Source organism: Sorex fumeus, unplaced genomic scaffold, assembly GCF_029834395.1.
Source record: "Sorex fumeus unplaced genomic scaffold, SorFum_2.1 ptg000095l, whole genome shotgun sequence".
Lineage (NCBI taxonomy): Eukaryota > Metazoa > Chordata > Mammalia > Eulipotyphla > Soricidae > Sorex > Sorex fumeus.
The window spans coordinates 19,164,507-19,175,623 of NW_026606152.1; positions in this window are offsets into that span (position 1 = coordinate 19,164,507).

The following is an 11,117-nucleotide window of genomic DNA, read 5'->3' on the forward strand; positions in this document are numbered from 1 at the left end:
CAAATCTCCCTTTCTTTCTCCCTCTCTCTACCAACTATGGTCTCCCTGCCAAAATTTGCTAAGACAAGCTTTCTTGAAATATAGACGTAAGTTGACTTCTCTTTTTTTTAAAATTTAGGCAATTTTGATTTTCAAAGTCATTTATAATGGAGATTTGTCATACAATATTCCAATTCTAATCACACCACCAGTGTCTGCATGCTTCCACCAACAGATTACACATTTCTCCCTGCATTCCCACCGATTTCCTTGACAAACACATTTTGAAGTTTTACTATTGTACTTTGGGTTCCATACTTACAGTAGTGTTGGCATTGGTGGTTAAGACATACACCTCAAGTTTTTCATGCTGGCCTTCCTAGATCAATGCCCACTGACACTATGTAGGGGAAATATATGAGAACAAATCAGTAAGCTCCAAATTTTTCAAATAATCTTTAAACAATTCTGATCAAAAAGAAAACAGTGTTTACTGGAGGGGACAACCCCCTGTCAGCCTGCAATGTCTTTTCATTTTTCCACATTACAAAAGAAGAAATCATTGAAAGAGGTCTGTCATTAGGCAAGTTAGGTGACCCTGCTGAGGTGTGGTCAACAGGGTGTTTTGTGCTCTTCTCTCCTTCCACCAGAAGTCCCAACCCTATGATTTTTGTCTCTTCAGTCCGCATAAAATGGAAAAAGTTTTACCACACAGACATCCATGTAATGAGCCCAGCCAAGGTGATAAAAGTAAATTTCAGCAAATTCATAGGTTAGTCATGCTGGTAGAACCTAAATATCATATTTTTGTATTGAATCTGCAGGAGACACATATTACAAACCTTTTCATGATTCAGTTTCAATCATAGGATATTTTAACACCTAACCTCCACTAGTATACAGTTCCATTGCTAATGTCCCCAGTTTCTCTCCCACCACTCCCTCTCCCAACCCCAAACCCCACCTGACAGCCTGCTTTCTCTACACTATGGCAGTCACCTCTCTCTCTCTCTCTCTCTCTCTCTCTCTCTCTCTCTCTCTCTCATCCTTTGGGCATTATGGATTGTAATACAGAGAGAGAGAGGTTCTCACGCTTATTCATTGGCCTACTTTCAGGACTCAGTTCTCACCCAGAGTAATCACTTCCAACTATCATTGTCATAGCAGTCCCTTCTTTATTCCAAATGCTCGCCTTCAGCACTTGTGGCAAGCATCCAACAATTGACCAATTCTCCTGGCCTGTGTTTCTGCTATCATTGGGTATTAGTCTCATACTCTGGTTTTTTATATCCAAAAAATGGGGTAGTCCAATCAGTATACACCTTTCCTTCTGACTGATTTCATTGAGCATGATATTCTTCCCTGTACATCCATTTATAAGCAAATTTCATGATGTCAGTTTCCTGCCAACTGTGTAGTATTCAATTGTGTAGGTATACCATAGTTTCTTCTGGCTATTGTCAATAGTACTGCAGATGGTATTTCTGTTATAAATATCATGTTTAATGTAACTTACCTAGCAAAATACTTCCCAGGTTCCAAACATACATAATCCACTCACAAACACAACTTTATTTACTTTTTTAAAAAATATAATTTATTTTGATGCTTTCTAAAAAACGGAAGCGATTAACAAAAATTCAGGGAAAACATATTCTATAAAAGCCAAAAAAATAACCTTAAGAAAGGACAACAGGTACGTGTTCTTTCTCCTCAAAAATCCATGTGTTTCTTGATATATTGTCAATATCTTTCTATAGCCTTAAAATTCTTCAACTTCATTTCTAAACACTATTTAAAGTTATATTAATTTAATAGGTAAAATCAGCTTTATAGAATATTTATTTGATTCTTTCATATTTTGCATAAACAACGTTTGAATTAACCATAGCACTGTAGCACTGTCCTCTCATTGTTCACTGATTTGCTTGAGCGGGCACCAGAAACGTCCCTATGGTGAGACTGTTTGTTACTGTTCGTGGCATGTTGAATATATCACAGGTAGCTTGCCAGGCTTTGCCATGAGGGAGGGTTACTCTCAGTAGCTTGCCGGGCTCTCTGAGAGGAGGAGAGCAACCAAACCCAGGTTGGTCGCTTGCAAGGCAAACGTCTTACCAACTGTGCTATGGCTCCAGCCCATATATATATTTATACATATATATGTGTATTTACACACACATACATATCTATATATTCCTCTTACATGGCTCTTAAGCTCCAACTCATATTTCTTTCTCCTCCAATTATTTACTACTTCTCTCCCCATACTTGGGGCGCAACTAATTTTCCGAGTGTCCTCAGATGCATTTCTGAGCTCATGATAAAGGAATGCATAACACATACATGCATGGAAGGCACAAAGCATATGTAGAGAAATTTCATATAGACATATAATTGTGATGACTAGTTTACAAACTGTATTCGCTTCAAGTACAGAGTTCCTGATCTCTGCAACTGTGTATTCATACTCCATGCACTGTCAAATATCCAGCTATTGTCCACAACCAACTAACAACACTCCCCTACGCATTTCAGTCATTTACTTCCCCTCCTATTAGGACGATTTTGATGTCAGAGTGTAAAGGTTTGATTTTACTTTTGTTTTATTAGTCCATTTAATTTTTTTCTTTATATTCCCGAAACAAATCAAATATTTTTTTTAAAAAAATTAAGGACAGTAGGTGATATCAGGCAACAAATGAAATAGTTGATGTGGCTGAGAATCAGCAAGAGTCTTCCAGGTCAGTGTGAGGAAAGGAACATCCAGTTTTCCTTCCCAGCATATTTTCAAAGGGCTGGCTTGGAGCAATGTACATACTGGAAAGAACCGCAGGACAGTAGTAGTGTCTTGAACATATAGGGGCCTATTTTCTTCTTTGAAAATGTAATGGTATTGACCTCCATTGCAAACCGCAACACCCTAAAACAAAGAAAAAGCAAAGGGAATGCCCTGAGTTGGGGCAAAATGGGGGAGATGGGGGGTGGGAGGGTCATTGGGTTTCGTGGTGGTGGAGAATGTTCACTGGTGGAAAGATGTGTACTTGATTCTTGTATATCTGAAAATCAAGTACAAAGGTATGTAAGTCTACAACTGCACCTCATGGTGTTTCATTAATAAAAATAAATAAATAAAAATTAAAAAATTAAAAGTGCTATCAGCTGGTATAAGAAAAAAAGGTAATGGTGTTGACTAGATTACATCAAGATCATTTTTATCTATAGGATGGTATGATTCATCTTTGATTCACTGATTGATACTTTGAAATGTCCCAGTTCATCCTCATTCAGAGAAGTCATTTATTTCTTCGAGTATTGATTTGTACAGGGAATTCCTCACAACATTCTTTATATAATGTCTATTGCGGGACTCAAGGATAATGTTCTTATTACCATTTTCAAAGAATACAAAAATATTCTTTTAATAAGATTTTCTTGGTTCTCTATCTAAAAGCTACATGACAACAATTAAGTTTAACTCAATATTTTCTAAAGCGCATTACATTAGTACTTGAAAAGAAATTTTAAAAGACTCTGGGAGAGGGGAGGAGGAAAAGTCATGGATCTATAAGGATTAGTACAAGTCTTTGGGTGTGTGGGGCATGGGAGTGTGTAGAAAAGTTAAGATCACACTCAGCTATGTGATCTAATTTCTATATATCTATTCTCTAGATACCAGCGATATATTCACACAGGTGTATTCATATGACTATCATGTACACTAACCCTGTATCATGTACATTCACCTAATCCCAAAGGCTTCAGCGACATGGCAGCACTGAGAAGGATGAGAAAGGAGAGGCCGACAAAATCTCAAGGCCGACCTAGGCTGCCACAACGAAGGAAGACAAAAATGATCGTCTGTACTTTCAATGCATATACGCTAGCATCAGATGCATCCATCGAGGACCTGATGGTACAAGCGCGAATGATCAAGTACGACATCATTGGTCTGACTGAAACAAGAAGACAAGAATCTCACGATGCCGTTTTCGACACTGGAGAAGAATTGTTCCTGGGAACTTGCGATAAAAGAGGTGTTGGATGTATAAGTGTCCTTGTCAACACAAACTTGGCCAAGAGCATTGATTCATTGGAATGAATAACAACCCGAATCGGAAGTTTACATTTGAATAGATGTGGCTCACTGCCTGCAGTTTCTATCTTCTTTGTCTACGCACCAAAATCTCATTATGATGAAAGAGAAATCGAGAAGTTCTACATGGAGCTAGAGAAGTTCTATAAAGAAGACCACACCTTCTACAAGATCATTGTGGGTGATTTTAATGCCAAGATAGGACCGAGAAGATCAGCTGAAGAACTTCACACCGGGACCCATGGACTAGAATGGAACGAACAGTGTGAGAGACTATCTGAGTTCATCATGTCGACCAAAACCATTCATGGTAACACAGTTCCAGAAGGTAGAATCTAAACGATGGACATGGGAGTCTCCCGGTGGAAGATTCCACAACGAAATAGACCACATCATATTCAATTGACGGTTTTGCCTGACAGCTGTCTCTGTTGTCCCAATATTTCGAACGGGATCGGACCACCGCCTCCTTCGTGCAAAATTCTACTGCACAGAGCGGGGAGAAAGGGCTGCAAAGTTCAAAAAGAGAACTGCCAGAATGACCACAAACTGGGAACTCTTTGGTACTATTGCGGCAACATGGGAAGATGCCATTGTTGACAACATTGACGAGGAATATGATCGACTGGTTCAGCAGCTCTATGAATGTGTGAGGAACTCCAAGAGAAGATAGCCACAAAAAATCCCCTATCTTCGAAAATTCTTGAGCTAATTCGCCAGTGTGGTTTGGCGCATGCCTCAGGCAACCGCAAGCTAACATCCGAGCTCGCAAAGCAGTGCAGAGATGCGATCAAGGAAGACCTCAAAGAGAGAAGAGCAGAAGTACTGGTAGATGCGGCAAAAGCCAGGAAAAGTATTCGTAACACCGCCTGTCCTTCGCCAACTACAAGACCAAGATGACTGCCCTCCGACGTCCTGATGGATCCATCACATCCTCCAGAACGGCAATGGAGAAAATTACCATGACTTCTACTCAAATCTCTTCGACAGCCATGTCCACTTGCCGACATACCAAATTCCACAGGATGGACATGTCATTCCCAAAGTTCTCCCTTCCGAAATCCGACACACCATTTCGTTGGTAAAGGAACAAACAGCACCCGGGCCAGACAAGGTCAGACCTGAACACCTGAAGAACCTGCAGTCAGTACTCATCAATACACTGGCTCGGCTCTTCACTCGCTACCTGCCTGAATACAAGGTTCCGTCCCAATGGAAAACCAGCAGGACCGTACTACTGTTCACGAAGGGAGACATCCATGACATTGGCAACTATCGCCCGATCTGCCTATTGTCTGTCATCTACAAGTTGTTCACTCGAGTCATCCTAAAAAGGATTGGCAGAACACTAGATGAAGGACAACCATGCGAGCAAGCCATGTTCCGCAAAGGATTCAGCACCATCGACCATATCCACACGATAACCAAACTCATTGATGTTTCTCGGGAGTTCAAGATGCCGCTCGGTTTAACATTCATTGATTTAAAAAGGCCTTTGATACTGTTGAGACGGAAGCGGTCATTGAAGCCCTAGCCAATCAGGGCATTCAAGCCCAATACATCAGGATCCTCTGTGAGCTGTATTGCAGCTTCACTACCAGGATCTCATCATTCTACAAAGAAGTGATCGTTGACGTCAAGAGAGGGGTGCGGCAGGGTGATACCATTTCACCGAAAATCTTCAGTGCCACCCTCGAGAACATCATGCGATGACTGGAATGGGAAGGAATGGGAGTGAAGATAGATGGTCGGCAACTACACCACCTCCGCTTTGCTGATGACATTGTTTTAATAACACCAAACATCAGCCAAGCGGCACATATGCTGGCCGACGTTGACCGTGTGTGTGGAAATGTAGGACTACAGCTGAAACTTACCAAGACAATGTTTATGAGAAACAGCCTCGTTCCTGACGCCCCATTCACTCTCAATGGAACAACCATCTCCGAATGCAACAGCTATGTGTACCTAGGTCGAGAGGTCAACATGACAAATGACCTGGCATACGAGCTGTGCAGGAGGAAGAGAGTAGCTTGGAATGCCTTCAAGAATGTCGAAGAAATAGCTAAGAGGACGACGAACCTCCGGCTCTAGGCACATCTCTTTGATTCCACTGTACTTCCTGCATTAAAATATGCCTCAGAAACCTGGGCCTTACGCAAACAGGATGAGAACTCTATTCAGGTTTCCAAAGAAGAATAGAAAGAGCTATGCTTGGAATATCACGTTTCACTCAAATGAGAGAAAGAATCTGGAGTTATGACATCTGTCGACGATCATGAATCAAGGACGCTGTCTCTTTTGCCAAGGTGTCGAAAATCAGATGGGCTGGTCACGGAATGAGATTTAAAGACGACCGCTGGATTAGAGCTGTTACCCACTGGACGCCACGGAATGTCAAAAGACCGCATGGCCACCCACCTACTAGATGGTCAGACTTCTTCCTCAAGATCACGTATGATCGATTTGAGGCCCTTCATGTTCCCGGAGCGAACAGATGCCATTGCGCTACACTAGCCCGTGACAGGGAAAAATGGAGACATTACTGGCACCCGCTCGAGCAAATTGACGACTAACGAGAAGTTAAGTGATTAAGTGATCATGTACACTAAGGAAATCCAGACAAATAATTCTTAGCACTGACATTCTTGGAAATTTAAGTAGTAATCAGATTTTTATAGTTACGTTGTTATGATTTCATAGGCAGTGTTTGTTTCCTTAACCAACCTGGAATGTCTTTAAAAGATCAAATATAGGAACATTCTTTCATTTTTAATTTAATATAGAAAATACTGAATATACAGGTTAAATAGAGATGAATATCTTTTTCAATAGTCTCTTTGGGACACTGTGCTTTACTTGTTTTATTAGGAACTAAATGTGGTACCCTATAATCTCTAATTCCATCCCTAGTCCTCCCTTCTCTACTTGTACCAATCAAGACAAACTTCACTTTAGACCTAGTTTTCAGTAATCTCAACTAAACATTAAAGTAAAAAATAAGTCTGATCATATAATTCTGTTATCCAACAGTTGTTTAAGGTGCTTACACAAATGAACAGAATATTGAGAAAGAAATGAACACTCCAAATTGTGTTTTAAGAAGGCAAAAATACATGTTGTAATTTTCCATATAAAAAAAGAAAATTAAAGTAAATTCCTTGGTAAATTCTGGTATTCTTGGAACCATGTTGCCCATAGAGTAGTCAGCTAACTAAGTCTTCATTAACTTTGTTTTCCTTGTTCACATCCCTGATATTGCTATTTTCCTCCTCAGATCCCATTCCCAGTAGATCATGTTCCCACTAGATCTTCTTGTTTCAAGCTTTGTTTTCGCCAAATTTCAAGCCCTTCCTTTTACCCTTATTGTCTCTTTTCTCATCATTTCAGACTTTTCTCCCAGCAATTTTTCCTCAGTTAATACAACTTTCTTTCAAGGGAGTTGAAGCTTGTTAGTTTTGAGAGTTTACTGGGATCATTTTCCTCTAGCCATACATTAAAGGTAGCAAAACATTTTTCACGTTTTTTTGTTCCCAGCCAGTCAACTACCCTTTCCTGGGAATATCTAATAACTGGTTCTTCTCAGGTCAGTCAGAAACTGCGTTCATTTCCCCCCATTTTCAACAAAGTATTTACTGGTACCAAACAGAGTTAGTTAAAAATATGTTCCTGTTAACATATATTTGCACTTGGGATCCATGTGAACACCTTCCACCTGGCTTTTTTTGAAGGTGGTCATCCAGTTTGCTTTTCTGGTGGCATTCTCTTTCTCACTATTCCTCTCCACAGCTAAGTGATGTGAAAGTAACATATTTAGTAAATGGTATGTTTGAAAGCTCCAGAATGAATGTGAGCCCTTTCAGCTCTCTCGGTCTTATATGTAACCTGTTCTTTGGAACCTATATTATTTTCGTATTTTTGTTTTGAATATTATTTACAAATAATATTTAACGTATTTGAAAAACATCCACCAACTATCCCATGATGATCACCAGCTGTCCAGTTCTCTACCCGTCCCGGTTTCCTTTCCATTCATCCATCACCCCATTGAGTCTCCTAGGGCCATCTCTTTCCACCAAGACCTTCCCGGCTGAAGGAGAACCGGTACCTACTGCTTTGGAAGTGGTGACCTAGTGCGCATGTCTTAGTCCGGTACCTCCGGCAACGCAGCCCCAAAGCCATTTATAACCTTGGTTCTTGTGTGAGCTGCAGTTAACAGCGATGTTTAGATCAGGCTACAGGAACCAGGGACCATGGAAGACCAAGGACCAGCCCCTCAAGCTAATATAATTTGAGCTCCCCCCACCAGAAATTTCCTGATAACTGGCTTGGCTACCTTGGGGAGTTTACAAATCCAAAGACTAACAGAAGCAATGGACCGCATTGTGAAAACACGCTAGTGAAGTGTCACCGTAACAGCAACTCTGAATATTGCTGGGAATAAGTGAAATGTTGCAGCTAGGGGTGCTGAACAGAGGCCCCGAGGACATGGTGACTTATCTTTGCATCTCCCAGGAGCTGATCTTCAGGCTTCATGCTTCAATTGTTCTCTTGGTTTTGTCCCTGTTAAGAGTCATCCTTGAATGACTCTGAGGGCATTGATCACTCATCTGGTAGGTTTATTCTCCAGTGTATGAGTTCGAATCCCCCAGCCATCATTTACGGATAGACCACCCAAACCTTTTAGTGATGTGTCTCAAATTTGGTTATTTACCAAAAGTGGCCATGAGGCGTAAACACAGCCTCCATGGAAGAATTTTTACTTTTCTTATGGTCATCTTAGACTCATCTGCCTTCCTCAGCCTATTCCAAAATTATTCTTTTAACCAAACACTGCAGATCGTGCCATTTCTCCCAATTTTTTTGTGGAGGACACCAGGTTTGGGGCATACTTGATTGTGCTATGATCTTATCTCTGGCTCTGTGCTCAAGTTTCACATCTGGTGGGTCTCTGGGGACCATAAAAGTCTGCAAGAAATGAACTGAGTCCTTCTTGTTTGCAGAGCAAATACCCTGTAGGCTATACTCTTCCTCTGACCCTACCACACTGTTCATCAGGCCCATGCAATTTCTCCTCTTATGGGCGTTATAACCCTGGACCAAGTTTGTATTTCTTAGAGTCTTGTCTATTCACCCTTTTTCCTGTCTCTAACTTCCCATTCTTTCCCATCCCATCCTTCAACCCCCAGGCACTCCCAAAAACAACCACAGTTGATAGCATCTAAAAATTCATAACTTTTATTAACAACCAATTAAATATGATGCATCTCTTTAATTTGAAAATATATATTAGAATAAATAAAATGTGTATGGCATGTCAGTGTTTGCCTAGGAAAACCATCCTGTACCCAAAGTGGAAACTACCATTGCATCTACTCCCATTACGTAGCCATAGTAGAAAGAGATGTCCATCTATTTTTCCCTCTCAATAAAGTTCTGCACTTTCACCCAAAGATGTATGTTTGGCAGCATTCTCACGCTCCTTCTGAGCCTTCCTTTTCATAGCCTCACGCTCTGGTCTCTGCTCTTTGGTGATGGGCTTTGATATGACTGGCTAGGGAACATTGGGCTTTCTCCATGGAATCGGTTGGAAATGGAAGTCTAGGAGGAGAAACTGACTCTGACGTTTGGTTGGCAACTGCCGCTTGTCCACAAACACAGGAGGAGGTTCCAGCTGGAGGAAAATGCCAGCTCCTGTTGTAGGGAGGAGGTCTAGAAGCTGTGGGGTCACGAATAGACCGGCTAGTAGGGTTCTGCAAACCTGGTCGAAATGGGTTGGTTGAAATGGACTGAGCAAGTTTGGGAGAATCGACAAAAATGGAGTGTTTGACCGGGAAGCATTGGCAGTAGTTGGCTCAGCTGCATTGGTAGAGCCGGACTTGGCAGGGTAAGCTGCAGCAGGACGATGTGAGTCCACAGATTTTCGTCTCTGAGGAATAGGTCTAGCTTGGGGACACTCCATGGTAAGAAACGGCAAAGGTAACAATTTGACTTCCCAGGAGGTGGCAGCTCAGACTTGGATGGAGATGAGCGTTTTTCAGCACGGCTACTTGGTTTCTGTGCTTTGACCTGAGTTTTCTCAAGACCTTTTCCATCCCCTTTAGCACCTAGCCATGACTTGACAGCTGAGGATGGCTTGACATCTTTAGGCTTCTTTGAGGTACTCAGGACCTGGGAGGAAGAGATTCCAGGTTTTGGATCACTCTTCTTCCCCAGAGCATGAAACACTTGGACAGAATCCAGCATGTGTACGCCCAGGTAGCGGCGGGGCTTTTTAACGGTCTCTTGGAAAAACTCAGGTTTACTTTTCTTGCATTTCATCTTGCCAATGGTGGGCTTTACTTCTGCCTTGACCTTGTTCCCCCGGCTGCTTACACTCATTATCTTTCTTAGACTTTTCTCTGGTGTTTTTTGTCTTCTGCTGCCCATGCCTCTTTTTCTTGCTGATCCTCCTGTAGGCAGCTTTGTGAGGTTTGCTGTTAGTTTTGGCCGTGGTCACAGGACACCTATCACTGACTGCAGCATTACGAACAATCCCCCCTCCCCCTAGCAAGCATTCTCGGACTTTTGGCTGGATTTTGGCCTTGGCTTCTCCCTCAAGAGTTTCAGAAGCCTCCTTTTTGTTCTTCCATTCTGCATTGGAGGTCCCCTTGGTGCCACTTGAATTTTCTTGCACCTGCTTCAGAGTGATGGTGTCAGTGGTGTTCATTACCTACAGATCTTTGCATTGTTCTAGGTCTATGGGGATCTGGTAGGTCTCCAGAGGTTTTGAAAGCCCAGTTTTCATCTGATCAAAATTCCTAACTTTTTGTTCCTGAGTTGGAGTTGGGGTCAGCGCCAGGTTACTTTGGCTGGAGATATTATGGGAACTTCCCGAAACTCTGGTGGTGGATTACTCACAGATCTTTGAATCCTGCTACTGCAAGTTGTGGGCAATTCAGAAATTTGTGTCAGACCAAATGTCTTACCTGAAGGTTGTGATATCAGGGAAGTCTCCATCCCCAGGAAATTCATCACTAAAAAGGAACCAAGGAAGAAATCAGTG